The sequence below is a fragment of the Mercenaria mercenaria genome, chromosome 15 (assembly GCF_021730395.1).
Source record: "Mercenaria mercenaria strain notata chromosome 15, MADL_Memer_1, whole genome shotgun sequence".
NCBI classification, from domain to species: domain Eukaryota; kingdom Metazoa; phylum Mollusca; class Bivalvia; order Venerida; family Veneridae; genus Mercenaria; species Mercenaria mercenaria.
Genome location: NC_069375.1, coordinates 15,022,500 through 15,044,419, shown reverse-complemented (window position 1 = coordinate 15,044,419; position 21,920 = coordinate 15,022,500). Strand labels below are relative to the sequence as shown.

The window sequence follows — 21,920 nt, the reverse complement described above, 5'->3', positions numbered from 1 at the left end:
AGGCTGAAAAGGCCAATATGCTAGGTAAAGCTTAAGATAATTGTCCTTTGTTTCAGGATGCGACAGTCAGATATAAATACTGTCACAAAAGATTCCTGACGTCTGAAGCAGTCGCTCATGTTGTAAATATTCATCCTGAAAGGAAAGTCGCAATTACAACATTGAGGCCATGTAGCAAATTTAAAACAACTGTTTATGCACATTCTTGGTTGGTGTATTTATTCTTTTTAATTTGTGTACAGGACTTTATGTAGTATCTTTCGTCAACACTTGTATCAAACCATCTTTTTGATTCCACACCTCATGTTTTTTTTTATTTCGATGTAAATGAGATGTGAAACCAGAATTTGTAGTCCTGTTTGGCGCCATATAACCTATACTGTGTTGGTGCGCCGTAAAACCCAAATACATAAATAAATAAAAAAAAACATTTTTCATCATAGGATATTTTTTATTCGTCCTGTCCAATGTCTTCCCCTAAGTAAATCAAACGTCCGTGTTTTAAGTTTGCCACAGTCATACATATTAATCCGATAAACCGCTTCAGAAAAAGACAGCCTCTGCAAATGCAGCAAATAGATGAACGGATTTGATTTCAATTCAGTGATCAATCAAAACGGAAACCAATAAACCGTTGTTCACGAACATTGGCACATCCATTGATAGAACGAAAAAATACAATTTACTACATTTGTTGTTTATTCATATTTTACTTTATATGTCATTATACTGCACATAGTTTTAAACTTTACAAAAGACTCATATTATACATTATATAACCACAATACTGTGCATTGGATAAATATATTACGTTAGAACATCATTAACACCCTTTGTAAATAATTAAATTAGCTAAAAAGTATCTTAACATAGCTCATGAAACACCCTGGCTGTCATAAAAGTTATCATAAGAACTCTGTGACATCTTCAGAGTTATCACCTGAATTCCGTAACATTTGAAAAGTCGGGCATAAAATTGTTAGAAAGTGGTTTATGTTTGCAACTTTGCACTAAAATTATTCTATTGCTTGTGGTGAGGATGAAGAACGTGAATAAGAAGAATAATATGTATGAATAAGCAAACGATTTCGATATTTTACTCAAAATGTCTTGTGGCACTGATTATTAGACTAAACAGTTTTTTCTGACGCATAGCACAAGACATCAGGCAACCTTGATCATCAAACTTTAGTTTTACACCCCATTCTCTCTATTTAAAGATAAATAATTACCATTTTATTCTCCGATTCCTTGGCTCGTCATTCAGACATCAGAAGAACTCTGTAACGTTTTCCAGGAACTCCGTAACAGTTATCAGAAGAAAACATGACAGTTTATCAGAAGAACTTCCTCCCCCGTGACTCAGTGTGTGGACAATAATAGAACTTTTCAATTCTGAAAATGAAAAGACTCTAACAAAATTGGCATCTTATGTATTAAAAGCGAATGAAATAAGAAATAACTATATAAATAATATGATATAAATACATTGTCAGTATTGTTTGTCACTCTCCGAATTTTTTAATTTATTTGTTGTGATGTAAATGTATTAATTATTGTTAACTGATCTTGGTGTATATAATTATTATTTGTGTGATTGGAAAAGGAACTTAGGTTCTTTTCTGTTCTGTTCACATTATGCTAATAATCCTTTGAGGACAACAGCCAAATACGTGCATAACCAAAGAGCTATAAAATGTATTTTATACTTCTTTGGCATAACGAAGAATGAAAATTTTCTGTCACGCATGCATTGAACTGTTTTCCTCACGCATAGGCCTATATGTAAAACATATCCGACGCTGTTTGTAAAATGCCCAAAGTTGAAAAATGAAAGTTTATATTAAGGCTAAAAAAACCTAAAGCTCTGCAATACACGTGAAAATTTCAACACATATCTGTTTATTTAGACAGATGTGTATATTTGTGCATTTTATGTTCCTACTGCTGTAAATAGATACAAGCAAATTGTTGGGATGTGGGGTGGGGAGGGGAGGTATGGTTACCAAACCATTCAGGCTCCAGAGGTATATCTATATTTTCAGAAATGAACCCCGTAATGAAACCTAACCTGCAATCGTGCCAGAAATAATTGACGCTATATTTCATCAATTCAAATAATACTGACTAATCTTTAATATGTTTTAACTTTTTTCAAAAAGAGTTATGCGACCAGTGTATTGTAAGCATGTCTTAACATCAAAGAAAACGACAGTGTTAAGTTTCGATCCATTCCCATAAGTGCTTACTGAGACACCAGCTGGCATACAAAATCTTAATAAAAATTGCTAATTTGTAAAACTGCAAATTAAATGTCAGATCAGAAAAGTATTAGAGTCCGGTCAATGTGCAAGTTCATTCGACACTTTTCACAAAATTATAAAACATGATTTAAAAACGAGGTATGAGACATGTTTGACATAATTATTTTACATAAATATTATTCAAATTATACAGATCCATTATTTACAGGCAGACGATAATCCATAATATATGCACCGAAAAAAAACAACAAATAACATGCAGACAGTTTGCATTTTTTATATGTGCAAAACAGTGACTATGTCCATGAAGTGTTGCAGTTGGCAGTCAACCAAATCTCATACTAAAATTTATAACATATGACGTGTAGGGTAGTGATATCCTCGACATAATTTGATAATTCAGTCAGATATCTGAATATTTGGAAACCCCATAATCTAAAAATTTCCGTTTGAAATTTTAAGATACACCTGACTACGAATCTTACCAAATCTAACTACGGTCTACTTCGACAGACGCAAAAATGTAAACATTTTGAACAAATTATTATATTTGTTTAATGTGTTTGTATTTAACTTTATCCAAATGGAATTCACGTGCGATAGCTCGTGTGATTTGAAGAAGTTCTCCACATAAGTATTGTAACTTACGTAAATCTGTTAAACAATAGTAAATAATAGATTGACGTCAACGCAATTCAAATTGAAATATTTTGTCAATGTATCATTCGCTAAAACAAAGGTTTTAGGCTATTTTAAAAAATTCATGACATCAGCTTTAATATTATGTAGATTTTTTATCAAGAAGCAAACAAAGCGTAATAAAATGTTACTTCATAAACGTTAATTTCTCCAAAACAATTCATAAACGTTAACATCTCCAAAACAATTCATAAACCAATTCATAAACGTAAAACAATTCATAAACGTTAATTTCTCCAAAACAATTCATAAACGTTAACATCTCCAAAACAATTCTTTTAGTCATTACTGTTCCAATTCTAGACGTAAAACATCAGTAAATGTACGGAAGAAGAAACTTTGGCGTCCTAACAATGCTCTGACATTTAGTGTTTGTTCAGTAGGCGAAATTGCCATTCTTATTTTATCAATGTGCTTTCTAAGCAGCTAGCCTTGTGAAAAAAAACCGACATCTGTAAAGACAAGTTTCGCTATTTCTCATTCCCGAATATTACGCGTGTACAATAATAAGTTATACGGTATCATCTTGTATAATGCTACTGTTTTTATCATTTATCAAGTACATATTGACATGCCATAAAATGTTAAATATCTAGAAATAACATCTATGTAATAATGACGAAAGCATATTTGTGACAATTACAAAATTGTAATCTCCTTTTTAGTTTGATATTCGAAGATTTTGGCGTATGTTCGTACAAGTTTTCTTTTATAAAGCCCAATATGTTCTTCGTTATTTAAGATAATCAACTGAGACTTTTTGGGGGGTGGGGTGTGGGTTGGGGCTGTTAAAGCCGTTTTTCAACAGTATTTCAGTCATGTAACGGTGGGCAGGTATTAAACCTAACCAGTGTTCCTGGATTCTGTAACACTACAAACCTGTTCTGCGCAAGTTACTGCCAACTTCCCCACATGAATTATCAGAGGTGGAGGAAGAATGAATTCAGAGACAATGTTTTTTTATAAATCGTACTGAGACTTTTATTTGCTAAAAGTGACAATGTATTACAAATCGTACTGAGACTTTTATTTGCTAAAAGTGACAATGCACATCAGTGTGACAAGTTGCATATCTTTCCCTATAATTTCAAGCATTATGCCTCTTTTTAATAAAAGTTTTTTTATAAAGTCAAATGCCATTTTCATTACTTAATATATACAGCTGAATACGGTATAGTGACAATGTACAGTAATTTGTGATAAGACGCGTAATACGCAACTCTTAACTGCAGTATAACCAGAGTTATGACCTTTTTTACGTTAAAGTCTTTCTAAGAATACTAGTGAGTGAGTTGGGTTTTACGGCGAATCGACACAAAAATGTTCATATATAACAATTATTGTGTTCGGTCATTGGCTTTGATTGGGATAGTAAAGCCGACAGTGTCAGGATTCGAAAAAAAACTGCCAGCGGAGGCTGATGTTGACATTGTTACTGTAGAGTGTAGAATTTTAACGGACGTAGTATCTGCAATGGTTAGGTCATATATTCATATATTGTTGTGAAATTAGGAGAATCTTATACAAAAATGAGTTTTTCTAGGATAGGGACTTGTTATTTTCCCCGAAATGCTTGTAGTAACGGATACTCTGCTACACTGCAAAAACAAACTATTATACATTACTGTAGAACCTTACATTAAAAAAGTTAATATCTTCTAAATCAATATATCATACATATTACAGTGTTGACCAGTGTGACAAATTAAAAATGCCTTTTTTACGTAAAAAGAATGCATCACAGTCTAAATTTCAGCATCGGGTATCAAAGTTAATCTACATAAAATTAGAAACTATTAACATTCAAATTTTGTAAGATATTTTACATGTATATACATGCGTAACTCTATACAACTACCTTTACATTTAACGTTGAAAAGATTTCATCTTAAAATATATACTTTGCATAATATTTGCATAATTATCCTGCGCGAAAACAGAAAAAAATCTACGTGAATCTTAATGTCGACATTTTCTAAAGATGACTGTACGCAAAGTTATAGTGTCAGTGTTAAGATTTTTTCCACATGTGTTTTATGTAAATTACATATTTAAAGGCTATGCTGAAATCCGATTAGAGTGCTACTATGGTCCTGTATCAGCTCGCCTGTGTGCTTGGTAGGACGACTGGTTGGTACGAGGTTCATATATAGCCAAGAGGACCATAATTGTATAAGATTTCCGTTATGTAGGAGGAAACTAATTGATATTTGAGTTCCATTTGTAACCTAGACCTTTGACCTTACGAAGTTCATAAAGTATCCGTTTTTTTTTTCTTAAACGGGCGTATAAAAAGGAATGATAATACCTCGACGAGGGTATTCTGAGTTATACACTTATATATTGATAGGATCAAAATGAGGTGCATTTCCATTTATATTTATTTAATCAAATGTGAGTTTATTTAAACCACCACACTGAAAAGATAATACTTTAAGGAATAAATTAACTAGTTTTGTAAAACAGACATATGATTCTTTAATCTTATCTTGTATAAAGTACTTCACACATCTGCATGATGGTGCTATGAACACATTTTTTTTACTAAAATTCGGTTTAATAAACTGATTTGATAAATCAATTTCGTAGTAACTTATACACACAGGACTACATTTTAAATTAAAGCAATAGTTAGAGGTGTTTAAGTTTTCTATAAGAGAAGCCCGTGCCACAGAGTCACATGATGATATTGGACCTGGTTAACGTATTCCTTAAATGTGAAAGTGGAAATTGAAGTAACAAATATGTATGTGTAAATTGAGGTAAAGAAGTCAAAGAGTTCAAATAGTAAACTTGAATTCTAAGCGGTTATATTTGAAACAGGTAATGAGATATGTAATAATCTTAAAAGGTATTTTGGGAAAAATGTAACTTTATCTAACGAGGGTAATATATTTGCCTACTGAGCCAGTCTAGCATAATAATAAATATTAAACTCCTTATTTGGCCCTCTTAACTTCAAATATTTTAAAATTTAGTCAGTATATCTAATATGCAATAGTTAATCAGAATACCCGGGATCGCATTCCTGAAGGCAAGGAGAACTTAAATACACGGCAAAGTAAATGATATTTCATAAATCAGATAATGTCTTTTAATAGGCAATTTAAATGTCTATTCAGCCCACACTGTACTTTTTAATTAATGATAGGACGGCTTATGGCGGCTAGAAAACGAAATACACAAAGAAATGATTATTTAACATAAATATTTAGGACAGTATTAAAACTAAAAAAACACGAGGACAATTCTGCAAAAGTAGGTCTTTGATCAAGTTTTATATCGACCTCCCTATTTAAAGACATATATTGTATGAACTAACGTACTTAAATGGTACAACCGTTTTTAGATGAAATAAAAGGAAAGTTATTACCAGATTCGAAAAGGGCCCACACGTCCCACAAAACAAATATCCGAAACATAGTCCGAGTGCTTTTTCGCTGTCCAGGCTCAAAACTCAAACTCATTTTAGCTGGTACTTCGTTGCCGAAATACCAACATAAACTGAAAACTAACTTCGGGTAGTCTTCAGTTTATATATGTATCTATTTTGAAATATTTTGGGATTTCGCTCTTTGTAACCCTCTGTTTTCTTTGTCAGTTCATAAGGGCTGTTCAATAAATTCAACTCTTTATAAAATAAACTTTTTTTGTTAATTCATCATTTTTACTATATTCCAAAATTACACGTTTTTACGGCACACATACATTGTACAATATTTCACTGGCTGTATGAGCGAATATGAACGAGGATCTTTCGAAGTAACTCAGAACCAGCTACCCGAAAGCCAAGTATTTCCATCCGCAACTACTTCCAATTATAAATGCTTTTTCTTCATATTACACAAATAGTAAAAGATATGAAATAAAACGAATGACTTTCTGTACAGCACTTTTTTCTTATAGAATCGTATTCAAACTAAACATGGAAATGTAATGTCTGTAAACGAAATGATGTGATGACATTTCCGGTTAAGTTTATTATCCCCAGCCGAAGGCGGAGGGAAATAGTTTTGCCGTTGTCCGTCCGTCCGTCCTTCCGTCCGTCCGGAGCCATATCTTGGTTTGGAAAATATATATTTATTATAAAAGATTTCATATACATGTTCACCACTGTGGGAAATGCGGGACGCCAAGTTGCAGTAACACCCGATCTATGACCTTTAGTAGTTTCTAGTGATAAATATAAAGGGTACTATATTATTCTTTATAACATACTCGTTTCTATTCCCCGTTAAGTTACACTGGTACCGGTAACGTCAATATTTTTCCATACACTGACGCCTGAATTTCATATCGGGTGCGTGACGTAATTCAGTGTGTATTGTTGCACTATTTTTTTCTATTAAGTTCAGTATTGTCAATCCTATTCAGGCTATTGAACATATTTATGATATTTACATTATATTTATACGTGTAGATGCGTATGTAATAAAAAGGTTATTATCTTTGCATCGGGAAATATGCACGAGTTCTTCAGCGGAAATATTGCGCGACTTTAGGAGCGCAATATTCTTCCGCTGAAGAACGAGTGCATATTTCCCGATACAAAGCTAATAACCTATATAAATACTATACATTGTACATACTAATATGGCAATTTTTGCTTCATAACTCATGACATATTTGACCAAGTATGAAACGTAAGCCGAGTTTAGATCACCATAATGTGGTAGGTGTTAGTGCACACACAATTTCGCCAGGATCTCTTTAGTAACTTCAGAGTTATTGCCCTTTAATTGTTTAAAAATCCACATATGTGTACATAACAAACTAACCAATTGGTAAAATTTCATTAAGCCTCTTTCATTTTTTCCCATGAATATTTATTATCAACATGTGAAGTTGTGAACCCACTACCGGTCATCCCTGCCGCCCCGGTCACACCACTCCCCCCTCCCCCCGCCCCCATTTCTTTATTTAAACCTTCAATGAATATTCATCAACATGCAAAATTGTACCATTCCCCCCATCTGGCTCCTCCACCCAGTCACCCCCACCACCTCCTATCGTGCCCCCAACATTTTTTTATGTTCCATCAATATTTATTATCAACATGTGAAGTTTTGTACCCTCACCCGGTCATCCGCTCCTCCCCCCCCCCCCCCCCCCCATATTTTCATTCATGTGTAGTTGTAACACACACCCACCCCCCCTCCCCCAACCCCATGTAATAAAGTTATTTGCTTATTTGTTCCTTAGTAACATCCTTATTCTCTTTGCCGGATATATTTCTTTGCCATTCCTCACCACAAATCCATTCGACAGGAGATAGATCTACCAATTCATTTGTCACGTTATTCATGTTTAATCCTTTACATGAAATATAAGATTCTAACACGATCCGATTCATTTTCCTATTAAACAAAGAAGGCTGAAAACAGTGAATTATTATACATTCTAACACGATCCGATTCATTTTCCTATTAAACAAAGAAGGCTGAAAACAGTGAATTATTATTCAACAATTCACTGTTCTAACGTCACAATTATTACGTCATAGCGTCAAACGGCAAAGCGGCGCGCTGGAAAAGAAACCGATTGAAAACGGGCAAATATTTAATGAATGCCGTCAAGTATGTACTTTAAAATCCTTGGTAACGTGTTAGAATCGAAACAATATATCTCATTTAGTAATTTGCTCTTAAATAAAATCATTGTTTGTCGTTCAGATGCGTATTATTATAATTCCTTCGCATCTGAACTCCAAACAATGATCTATTCAGCGACAAATCACTAAATGAGATATATTATTTCTTAAACAATTCATTTTTCTGACGTCACAATTATTACGTCATATTGATGTAGCGTCAAACGGCATAGAGGTGCGCTGGAAAAGAAACCAACTGAAAACGGGCTAATATTTAATGATTCAATGCCGTCAAGGATGTACTCTGAACTCCTTGGTAACGTGTTAGAATCAAAATAATATAGATCTATCTCATTTAGTAATTTGCTCTTGAATAAAATAATTGCTTGTCGTTCACATGCGTAGGGCCTATTGTATGAATTGGTTTTGCAGCCGGAAAACACGTGTCTAGTTTGCAAGACGCTAGATGCGTCTACAGCTGTGTTATTATTTTAGATGTTTACAATGTCTAAAGACTCTTTCAGAAGGCTAGGCATGATGACAATTTATTTAATTCACTCAGTTTCAGGGCTTAAGACGATCTGTTGGCGTCTTCAAGTAGGTTTTTGCTGCAAAAGTCCTGGAAGAGGCTGATCACGGTTGCATTATTTATACAGTAATGCAAGTTTTATAGAGATTTTTCATGAAAGTCACATTCTTAAAATTTAGCAATGCATTTTACTTGATTTAGCTTGTACAAGAATATATTACATATTTAGTACAAAGATAGAAAAGTAGATCTAGTTTTGAACGGAAACATATCAGACCGCTCAATGAGTTTTTTTTTCTAAATTTTTCATTATTTTCAGCCCATCAAGCTGGAAAGAAACATAACATTACAATTCATATTATACATTATACTACAGAACTAAAAGAGTGGTAGAATTTGTCGTAAAAACGATTTCCATTTCTTTGGGCATCAGTAATCATGTGAATGATTTCGTATCACTTTGATGATAATAATCAAATAATTGTCAGAAGAAAATGTTGTATAATACTGTAACGCTAATACATCGTAACAAGGTTTTGGATGTCCCTCGTATACTGGTAATGCACTCAAAAGCATGTCCTTGAGATATTTAATTACTCAGTCAAAGTTTACTTTTGTGGGAAACCCGTAATTTTATTTACGTATTTTTGTAGTCTGATGAAATATCGTACGATAAAATATTAAAGTTAGACTTTAATATACCCGTTATCAATAAATACAATCATATACGCATTCTTTCGTGACATCATTTTGAATACAGATGAACAGATCAATAAAAATAGTCCATAATACAGGCATCTCATACTGGAGAGATAAGACAATGACATCCTGAGGTTTTTCTATGCAGCTGTATGACATCAGTTAAAGTTTCATAAGGCTTAAAAAATTTTAAAGTTCAAAACAGATGAAACAAATAGAACAGATGCTGTCTAAATAGAAGTTTATGCATAATTACATTGTTAGAACTTAAACACTATTTTTGATACTGCACATTAACTTTAAAAGCTACAGCCATACTGGGAGGTACATGTAATCAAAAACAATGGACTAAATAAAACTTTCTATTATATTAATCAATATTCAAACCTTGGTCAAATATTAGACAAAACAATTATTGAAAATAGGATTTACCAAGAAATTAATATATTTTACATTGATAACGAAACACGTGGCAGCTACAATATAAATAGTGGCATTATGAGCCCTTAAACGGAACATTGAGCTATCTGTCAGCAAATACTGAAACATTTTTGTTTAATTTGTTAAATTAAAATATCCTGAGTAACAAGCAAATCGATTCTTGTAGAATGAACAGAACGATTTACGAAAACCGTCTGATGGACGTGAAATCGCGGTTCATCAAAAATGGACGTCAATGGTCGTGTTTGAAGGTTTACAGAGATATAGAAGTTACAGAGTTACATAAAATATAAAAAAGAGAGTAAAATACGCATTATATAAGGAAATGCTGAGTTTTATATTAAACAAATTGTCGAGACGGAACCAAATAATTTCAAATTAGGCGCATTCCACTTTAAATCATTCCATCAGATAAAAACATTTTCTGATATCATAAATGTTCACAGTCCGGTACGTTATTCCCGCAATTTATCAACAACTTGATAGAAGGGTTACTTGAATTAAAGTTGAATGGGGAACTACATGGATAAAATAATACGCCAACAAAAATGAACTCAAGCTCCTGCTGAAATGAAACTTATGAACACTCACCCAGAGACTTAATTGTTTTTCATAATTAAAAAAATAGCTACTACATATGCATTGTTTATAAAACCTATATCACCACAATTATTTGTTAACATATTGCTCTTTCGGAAGACATAAAAAGAGCAGAAATACAAGACAATAGTAAATGCGTTCATTTTTCTTATCTGCTACCTATTCTTTGGATATATTATAAAGCTCTAAAGTGACCATAAAAATCAGCAACTCAATGATTTTATGTTCTATAATGTTCTGAATTATTTAGCAAATTTCGTGTTACATTTCAAAAATATTAGAAATTTGAGCTTATTAGTCACACTTCCGCTAAACAACAGAAATTAAATTGAACATTGGTCAATGTGGAAAGCATTCATTTTGCTGTCTTTCGGCGCACGTCCGTCAAGTAATAAAGAAAATAAGACCCCTGGTGCCCCTCCGTGCATTATTTCACCACGAGCGGACACCTAGACAGAACTATAAGCCTTTCGTAAGCCAGATGGATGGCTTCCTCACATGAAGAATTCAATGCCCCGAGTGAGGCTCGAACCCACATCGATGAGAGGCAAGTGATTTGAAGTCAGCGACCTTAACCACTCGGTCACGGAAGCCCCGTATTTATAATTAAACAGAATAAAGACACATTGTGTACATTGTATAATGCAGATAATCATGTCATATTAACATTTTCTATGACATTCGCTAATATATTCTGAGATGACGTACAGGGATGTATTTATACTGAAAGTAAACATTTTTGACATTCCTCGTATTTACGGTTCACATTTTTGTGGTTATCTCGTACGAATACTCGTCATACTTAATAATTCAGTCAAATATTTTGGTATTTGGAAAACCCAATACAAATGTAATCTTTTTAAAGTTTGCAGCTAATTTGATCTATTGCGAACTAACCAAAATCTCGTACACTGGATAAAATTATACCTGTTTTAATAAGCTTCTACAAAAATACCCTATATTCAACTCCTTTCAAATGGAATTCGTGTGTGACAGCTTCATAACAAAAACCACCAGCAAGTATTGGTATCTTGTGCACGCAACTGGCTACAAAACTGTACACTTTCTAGTTCCTCGCCACTTACAATTATACTTGAGTGCATTTGAAACATTATTTTAGAGCCATTTATTATTAGTTTTTTGTGCTAAAACTAGCTTTTTAATTGTATTGAAATAATCTTTTTAAAATGAAATAAGCTTGTGATTTATTCCCATTTGTGTCGGCATATCTACGGTATTTCGAAAATATCTTGAAAGAAAATTTGCCAGGGGAAAAGTAAGTTTGAAATATGTGTCTCTTTATATAGATCTTGGATGGTATCTTCAAAACGAAATTCCAGTAATACAGACAAAATTGTAAACTTTCCTAAATTAGTGATTGAATGTTACCTAACAAACTGAATATTTCCTTTTACTTTTCATGTATTGATAATCATGTAATTATCTCAATCTTTAAATGCATAAGAAGTTACGAACTACCAAAAGCATCGATTCTATTGTATCAAATTCAGTAATTTGATGTAATCCACCATTGGTATAGCAAATACTGTTTTATATACTATTTGTAATTTAAAAGTGACTTATATGCCCATGGGACCGGGTGTTCATTATATTACTGATGTATTTGTATATACAATGTATTGAATATATACTACAACACAAGTCACTATAATAAACAATTTACGTACTTACTTACTTACTTACTTACTTACGTGACCAATAATCGACTTGTGCTAAAAATGAAGCTCTAGACATTTTTGTACTTATTAGCTGTAATATGCGTAGAAAAATGATGTGATTATTTGTCTTTTTATAAAGAAATAGCAGCCAATGGAAGAAATCCTCATATTCATCTTTTTGTCCTTAGGTTCTGATAAGTTTAAAACTAACAAAGGCATAGAATAGCCAACTCATCACAATATTTTGGTGCTATTTTAGTGAGAGGTCTTACCATCCTTCAATACTAAGAATTACTTGACGGGATCTCAGTCTTAATGACAGAATTTGGAAATTTTGAGGACGCTTTATCAATATCAGTTTCAATTCGAGAACAAAGTGATTCGAACTATGCAATTACTATACAATATATGTCCCTCCTTAGTTTGTTTAGGTATAAAAATGCAATTTACAACATCAATTTTACAATTATTTCTGGTAAGCATACATGAAATCAAAATATCACATATTAAAATGGAATGGACCGACATTGTAACTGACAAACTACTGAAAAGATTCCTTATTATACGCTATAACGTAAAAGACAGCAATCAACAGGTTCAAACGCATGTATATAATTTCCGCACCTGTAAAGTAATAAAACGTATTAGCGTCTGATGGCGTAGACTCAACATTTATCATAGTATACGAAATTCATTTTGAAAATATTTCTGAAATGTCTGCGTCTGCGTCTGCAGCTCTCAAATACGGAAATATCTTACATCCGAGGCATATACTGACACTTTCAGACAACATCAAAAAGGACCTTTTGAGCGATTTGACGAAGTCCAAAAATCTCTATGTACCCTTGCTCCGTTACGGACCCCTGTGGGATTTGTGTTTTTATTCCTAGTTCAAATACGTTTTCGTAGATGAAAAGCTGACGGCTGACACGTCGTTCTAAAGCAAAGGTATTTTCAAATCGTTAGAAAATGCTGAAAATTGACTCCCCATTAGCAAATAAAAAAAAAAAAAAAAAAATACAACAACAACAACATTTTGACGGGTTGACCCCCGCGCAATCTGATCACCTCGGCCTTTAGCGTATTTACCGGAGAATACGGAAATGCCCGATGTTGCACGATTGTAAGTTTAGCATTCTTTACTTCCGGAAATAGCTGAAGGTCGAGTGACGTCATTTTCTGTGTTGTCAAAAACATACATATGCCTGGCGAGATTGCATAAAAATGTGCCTGGTGTTCTAAGGATATAAACTCTGTTGTAATGGAATAAACAAATTCTGTGTTTCTTTCGATATACCCAATCCCACACATAACAGTCCCTAAACATTTCTAGTTTCAGTTTCTATATACCAATTCCTTTTCCATAGTACACCTTCACCCTTTTCCCACATTAACGCTCCCTTCTCCCACATATATTTGCTTTTTCGCTTTTGTATCTAGTTATCGTTTTCTTGTGTTTCTATGTATTTTATTACTTCTTACTCCATCGGGTTTAATTTCATGACTTTGTCTTCCTCCATACAGCGGAGTCCGTCAGAGTAAATTTCAAGGTAAACTATTGTGTCGTCGGGACTAGTTTTAAGTAACACAGAAAAAAAACGTGCCGTCAAGTTGTATATGTATCTGCATATGTTTATGAATGTAGATGTTTTCAAAATATATATATTAACAAATTAGAATATAACAAAGTAGGACAAATATCGGAATACACATAACAATTTAAATATCAGCGCACGTATGTAAATTGTATATTAGTTTAACCCTTATCACGCTGGACACGTGCGACCAGTGCAGACCATGATCTGCCTGCACATCCGTACATTACACTGAAATAAGCTGTTTTATTTCGAAGTTAAAGAAAATGTTGAACAAAACAATTATGAAATGTTGTGATACTGATTACGTAAAGAGTCTGAAATTACAGCTTAGCTGAAATTATAAATACATATTCAATTGCATTCTAAACTATGAAATTACTATCGCAAATGCTAATTATATTTTAGGACGGAAACATAATATTTTGACCAAATTACTGTAATTCCCTTTTTATTGGTCTTACGTATGTCCTATTTTTGAAATCAAAGATACAAAACTCCGGAATCCTCCTGAAAACAAAAACTAGGAAGTGGCAACATGGTCTTTTACTAGTATAAATATTTTTAGTAAGTGACGACTAATGTAAAATGTATACCTAGTAATTCAATAAGGTATATCTGGTTGAAGTAAATGTTTAGTTTGTTTCATATTTCTATTCAGTAAAAAAACAGATCCTTTTACAGTATCATTTTAATGATACAGACAGCTAAAAGGTACTTTTAAACATAAAAAATGATTTCATTTTTTTCTTTACCTATCATATATAGTTATTATATGCGCATAAAGAATAATAGAAAATTTTATAAAAAATAATCCAGCATTTTGCTCTAAAATACTAATAAATTTAAAACCAACTGCGGAATAGAATATTCGTTGACTTAATCTTTAATTAAGTAGGAAAGAGATGTGTAATAATTCTGTTGTAATAATTATATTGCTTGTAGTTACTGATGGTAATCTTGACGAAATAAACTATTTGTCTCGTCTTGTCTTGTCTTTGTCTTTTGTTGTTGTATGGTATTGCGTATGCTTAAACTGATGTTTTGCTTAAAATATTTTGTTCACAAATAACATTTCAAAATATACGAAAGACAATTTTAGTACTATTTATGAGACGCTATATGACGAAACCATCAAGAATGATCGGTATGTTACTTATAACGAATAGATTGCCCTGTTGAATGGAAATATTCAATATTTCAATATCGTTCGTATCTCACATAAATATAGTCAAATAAATCCAGCTATTTGAAACTTTAATGCGTTCATTTTAAAATATAGATTTCACATACTGATATCTATTTAGGAAAGATACCAGTGTGAATAAATATCCTGGTTTCGCTTGCTATCAGTATTATTATTCTTTTTAAATACATAATTACTTCCGTGGCCATGTTAACATCCTGACATTTTATGCCCCGCCTCTTAAATTAGGGCTGCATATACTAACTGCAGCATCCGTTTTGAATAATCTCGTTATACTGAATGTCCATCCGGATTTTAAATATATATATTATATATATAGGCCTATAGCGACCACTTTCAGCGCGGGAGGTCGTGGGTTCGTTCTCTGTACTCGTCATACCAAAGTTATGATACCTTGAGCTTCCTCGCTTGGCGCTAGTATTAGCGTAGAGTTCTAGGACTGGAAGGCTCGGTGTCCGTATATAATGTGAGTGGGTGGTTTATCATGCACGTGTCTACGGCGTAATATTCCAGTGAGGCAGCACTGTAATTTTAAATGGATTCTTCGTGTGTCTTTGTAGAAGCCGTAAAGGACACATTAAGAAATGATAGAGTGCCTTGCTTTAACATGGTTGTCTTCCACATTTCCAAAAAGGCCTGTCATGTAGCATACCAACATGAAAGGGAAAGATTCAGCTAAACCATGGTACTATTTAATTAAAATTGTATGCACCGAGATTCTGTTTAGATAACAAAATTTGTAAAACTCAATAAACATATTCAACTCTCTCATCAGTATTTCTAACGAGCCAAAATTTTGTAATGCAGTGTTTGGGTCCCATAAACTCCTAAAGCATATCATAAATATTCCCGATTTTTCAGCGGAAAAAAGAGTTTCACAGGAATCAATTACTTTTTGGTCTCTGATTCCTTCCTCGCTTAATTAAAGTGATGTAATTCAAGAATGGGTTAATATATTGAAAAACTGTGGTATTTTATGAAACACCTTTCAAAGAAACAGCCATTTTTATACAATTTCCTCCTGAATTATTGTTTGAATCAAACATGAAAAAAGGTCGCGTCATTTCCACCAAAATGTACGCTTATTTTTTATGTATTATATTGGCATGTATTTGATCATTTTACAGAACTTTTAACGGATTTATTAACCTATCGCACAAAATTTTCTGTCGCAATGTAAGTGATTTCGAAGCTTTATGCAAAGCGTTTGTTTACCAATTACATTACGATTCTTACCATATATGAAATAGTGGTACAAACATAGTATTATATCGTATCATAACGAATCCTACTTTTGTTTTATGCCTTGTCGAAACGATATACAAAACATAAAACGGGGTAATTGAAGAAAAATAACCTTATATTGGAATTTTAGTTAAGTTGGTCTGCAGTTCGCAGTTCGCGTTTCGAATTGCGAACTGCAAACTGGTCTGCAGTTCGCGATTCGAATTGCGAACTGTAAACTGGTCTGCACTTTACGATTCAAATGTCAACGTGCAGTCTGATCAACAATGTCCTGCACATTGCAGACAAGAATGCATTTTACAGTTGGTCTGCAGTTCTCGTTTCGAATTGCGAACTGCAAACTGGTCTGCAGTTTGCGATTCGTGTTGCGAACTGCAAACTAGTCTGCAGTTTACGATTGAAATTTCAAAGTGTGCAGTCTGATCAGCACTGCCCGGCAAATTGTAGACAAGAATGCATTTCACATTTGGTCTGAAGTTAGCAGTTCGCGTTTCGAATTGCGAACTGCAAACTGGTCTGCAGTTCGCGATTCGAATTGCAAACTGTAAACTGGTCTGCGCTTTACGATTCAAATGTCAACGTGCAGTCTGATCAACACTGTCTTGCGCATTGCAGACAAGAATGCATTTCACAGTTGGTCTGCAGTTCGCGTTTCGAATTGCAAACTGCAAACTGGTCTGCAATTCGCGATTCGAATTCGAACTGCAAACTGGTCTGCAGTTTGAGATTCATATTGCAAACTGTAAACTGGGCTGCAGTTTACAATTCAAATTTCAAAGTGCAGTCTGATCAGCACTGTCCAGCGCATTGCGGACAAGAATGCATTTCATAATTAGTCTGCAGTTTGCATTTCGCGTTTCCAACTGCGAACTGCAAACTGGTCCGCAGTTCGCGTTCCGAATTGCAAACTGCAATCTTGTCTGCTGATTACAATAAAAATTTCAAAGTGCATTCTGATCAGCACTTTCTTGCGCATTGCAGACAAGAATGCATTTCACAGTTGGTCTATAGTTCGCAGGTTGTGTTTCTAATTGCGAACTGCAAACTGGTCTGCAGTTCGCAGTTCGCGTTTCGAATTGCGAACTGCAAACTGGTCTGCAGTTCGCGATTTGAATTCGAACTGCAAACTGGTCTGCAGTTCGGGATTCGTATTGCAAACTGTAAACTGGGCTACAATTTACGATTCAAATTTCAAAGTGCAGTCTGATCAGCTAACTAATACAGATGGATAACTCTAGTTACCCTAAACGGTGTTATTTTATGCTAAAATCTTTAGATAACGTAGGTAGAATCACCTGGGCTACTCAGGTCAAACACTTGTTATTTTTGTATGGTTTGGGTTATGTTTGGGTTTCACATGATGTTGGAAATATTGACTACTTCGTTAGTATTTTTCGTCAAAGACTCATAGATTGTCATAAACAAAACTGGAAAGAGTCTATCGAAGAATCAAGTAGATGTCAACATTATAAACATTTTAAAACTTTATTAAATACAGAACGTTACCTTACAATAAATTTGCCATTTAAATACAGACTAGCAATGTCAAAATTTCTTTGTTCAAGCCATAAGCTGCATGTTGAAACTGGTAGGCACAACAATACACCTTCTGAATCTCGTATCTTAGTATCTGCCAATTTTGTTATAATTGAAGTAACACTAGTATTGTTGAATGTGAATATCATGCTTTTTTTTCAATGTGAGAAATTTAGTGAGATCCGTAATCAGTATCTTCTTAATTGGTATTCATCTGACAGAAGTATACAAAGTTTTTATAACATACTTAGCTCTGATAATGAAAAGGTGTTATATCTAACAGCATTGTATCTTGAGAAACTCTTAAATAATGTTTGATGTTAAATATGATATTCAGCAGCCTATGTTTACTAGTCGACTGTGTGCTGAACCTAAGAATATGTATTTTAACTTATCCGATTGTATATGTATACATTTTGTGGGATCACAACTGTTTATATATTTACTTACCATATATTATGTAGTGTATTTTGGGCCGGAGGCCTTTGTTACATTTCATAAACTTTTGACTTGACTTGACTTGACTGTCCAGCGCATTGCGGACAAGAATGCATTTCATAATTAGTCTGCAGTTCGCATTTCGCGTTTCCAACTGCGAACTGCAAACTGGTCCGCAGTTCGCGTTCCGAATTACAAACTGCAATCTTGTCGGCTGATTACAATAAAAATTTCAAAGTGCAATCTGATCAGCACTTTCTTGCGCATTTCACAGTTGGTCTATAGTTCGCAGTTTGTGTTTCGAATTGTGAACTGCAAACTGGTCCGCAATTCGCAGTTCGCCTTTCGAACTGCGAACTGCAAACTGGCCTGCAGTTCGCAGTTCGCGATTCGAATTGCGAACTGCAAACTGGTCCGCTGTTCGCAGTTCGCCTTTCGAATTGCGAACTGCAAACTGGCCTGCAGTTCGCAGTTCGCAGTTCGCGATTCGAACTGCGAACTGCAAAATGGTCTGCAGTTCGCGATTCAAATTCGAACTGAAAACTGGTCTGCAGTTCGAGATTCGTATTGAGAACTGTACACTGTGCTGCCGTTTACGATTCAAATTTCAAAGTGCAGTCTGATCAGCACTGTCCAGCAAAATGTAGGCAAGAATGCATTTCACAGTTGGTCTGCAGTTTGCACTTCTCAGTTCACGTTTTCAAATGCGATCTGCAAACTGGAAAAGTAAAGAAGAAATGAAAAATCTTGAAATGGAGCTTCTCTATCTTGTAGGATTTTTTTCCAATGAATTTAGTAACATTTTTATGGAGGAGCCGCCCATATCAATTACCGGTGACGAATATAGATTAGCTTAAATATAAACAATGGAAACATGTAGAAGTTATAGCATGTTTGTCACGGGATGTAACATTTCATGTTCTTTAAACTTAATAGTGACGTGCGCCGCGCATAGCGGGGAAACTAATACTTTTCCCTGGCGGTATCGTCTGCTGTTTAATTGAATTGGATATCCTCGGCAATGAACGTGTTATTACGAATAATAACGGAGATGTCCGAGGCACTTCATCCTTGCCCGTACAATCTTTGTGAATTCTTGTCATGTAGGTTACATTCTACCAATTCAATTCCTTATTTATTTCATATTAATAACAAAACATTCAGACCTCATTTTCAGCACTTTAGAGCATTTCAATGATATGAAAACCATATATGGTCATTTGGTATAACATGTCTTCTTATCAAAAATAGAAAAATATTGACATAAAACGTTTATGTTGTATATAAGAAAAATAATCTGTTCTGAGAAACATCACCCTCTAAAAATGCCCCCATGAAAACAGCCGTTTAGCAATTACGCGTAGGTAGACATTTTTCGCAAAGAATAAAACTTATTCCAGGAAATTTACAATGAAAATGGTCTAACTCTATTCTCAATACAATAAGCAATAAACATAAGCCAAAAATTTAACTGTCACCTCCTCATGTCACTCATTATACCAGACTTCATCCATAGCATGGAACTACATTTTGGACTACTTCACATGTAACACTGGGTAGTCACTTCCGGTTTGGTGTAATCCGTCCTGTATGACCAATCTTCTTGGTTTGTTTTATGAGTATAAAGGAGAGCTAGAATGAGAGAAAGAAATTCACTGGTGTTCTCTTAGTACCTTTTACTGCCAAATTCCTTCTACGCTCAGAGTAGTTAATGTACTCTTACGAGCAATACAGTAAAATTCATAGAAAACTGAATTAAAATCATTTAGAATTCTTATGATTACTTCAATTAATTCACCAGTCGGAGTGGCAAGGAATATTTTGAAATATCTTTAATATTGTAGTTTGTATTTCTTTACAGAGCGCGTGATTATTATTATTATTATTTTTTTTTTTGTGAAAACTTTGTATTATTTTATCTTTATTTTATCTGTTGACATATATTGTGACATGTTTCAATGTAAAGACATTTACACCCATTATAAGGATCGTCTACAGCCAAGTATGGCCTAATGTAACTCTTGAATGGCTTAAAGCCCAACTCGTTTACTGTCATGATGTTATAACATTTTTTCTTATGGAATGTTTTTAACTCAAATACATTTCTATTGTATTTAGGACTTATTAAAAGGTCATAAAACACATGAACTGACATATAAAAAATAAAATAAAAAAAATCTTGTGCAGCTTTTGCAGTAGTGCGTTGTTCCTGTAAAATAATTCAGCTTTACGTTGTGTGATTTCTATTACAGTACATGTGTGTATATCATTTCAATTTTAAACAAAAATTATATTGCCCTTTGTAAATAAAATCAACGAAAGATTAATTGTAAGATTAATCAAAGAACTGTTTCATTTGACGGAATTTGCCCGGATATTGAAGTAACTAGCCGGAATGTTCAAGTTACTGTCAGCCCACTCAAGAATGCTCATCTCACGTCTGACTATAGCTCACCTGACTTTGGATTATTTCTGACATATAAAATATTCAGATTGTAACCTACAGGTCAGTGCAAGCTTGACATATCTGCGTCGAAGCCTGTATTGATTGTCCAGTCAGAGAGAGAGGCTAATTTTGCGATGAACTGCACCTGAGACGGGCTAATTTTGCTATGAACTTTACCTATTTCTAACTTTCTGAAACAGAACAATTTGATAAATAGTAACGAATATTAACGAAAGTAGTCCACACACAAGCAAAGTACGCAGTCGTATTTTGACAGTGTTTAAAGCGAAATATACTGGACTTATTGTACAAAATATTCATAGATAGTGTCGTATAAAGAAGAAAGTCCGTATAATCTCGTCCCTGGCAAAACCAGCATATTACATACATCTGCTAATAAAATACCAACATTTAACACCATTCTTGCCGCCGCCTTCGGATATGTCCAAAAGTAGCACTGGCTCATCGACAGACCCGTTTTATTGTCTTGGTATTATAATGAAATATGACATAAGAAATCTGCAAACGGTCAGTACTAGAGCCTGGGCTTTGATCTTGGCTTAGAAACATTACTTTATAAATCTTGTTTGGTTTAATGTAAGTGGGGCTTTGATATGTGCAGGTGTCTAATACTTTTAGAGATTTTATCTATTTGTGTCATTGATAAGTAATTTGAATTAAATTGTCCATAACTAATTGGAACGACGACATTTCTTGTCGCAGTCGCAAATTATGCACTCGGCACCAAGACCTGCATGATTGGTCAACATACCTTAAATGGGCGTAAGAAGAGAGTTGTGTTGTTTGTCTGTGCAAAATGTAACCAATCAAAGTGTTTAAATGATCCAATGGGGCTAAAGTGATTGAATATATGTCTCGCAATTTTCTTAAAAAATATATGGACATTAAACAATAAATGTCAAATAATTCAGTTGTCTCCTTTATTTGTTTT

The 21,920-nt window shown here is 33.8% G+C and overlaps 1 protein-coding gene across 2 annotated transcripts in view; it reads right to left on the bottom strand.

Moving 5' to 3' along the window:
* Nucleotides 1–6,491, bottom strand: part of LOC123543606 (uncharacterized) — a 172,709-nt gene extending 166,218 nt beyond the window's left edge. The window contains exon 1 of one of the 2 annotated variants that reach the window (XM_053524613.1): nt 6,337–6,491. The gene's annotated coding sequence lies outside the window, so the exon portion shown is untranslated. The remainder of the gene's footprint in view (nt 1–6,336) is intronic. The other variant, XM_045334248.2, reaches the window with a different exon arrangement.
* Nucleotides 6,492–21,920: the final 15,429 nt, after the last annotated feature.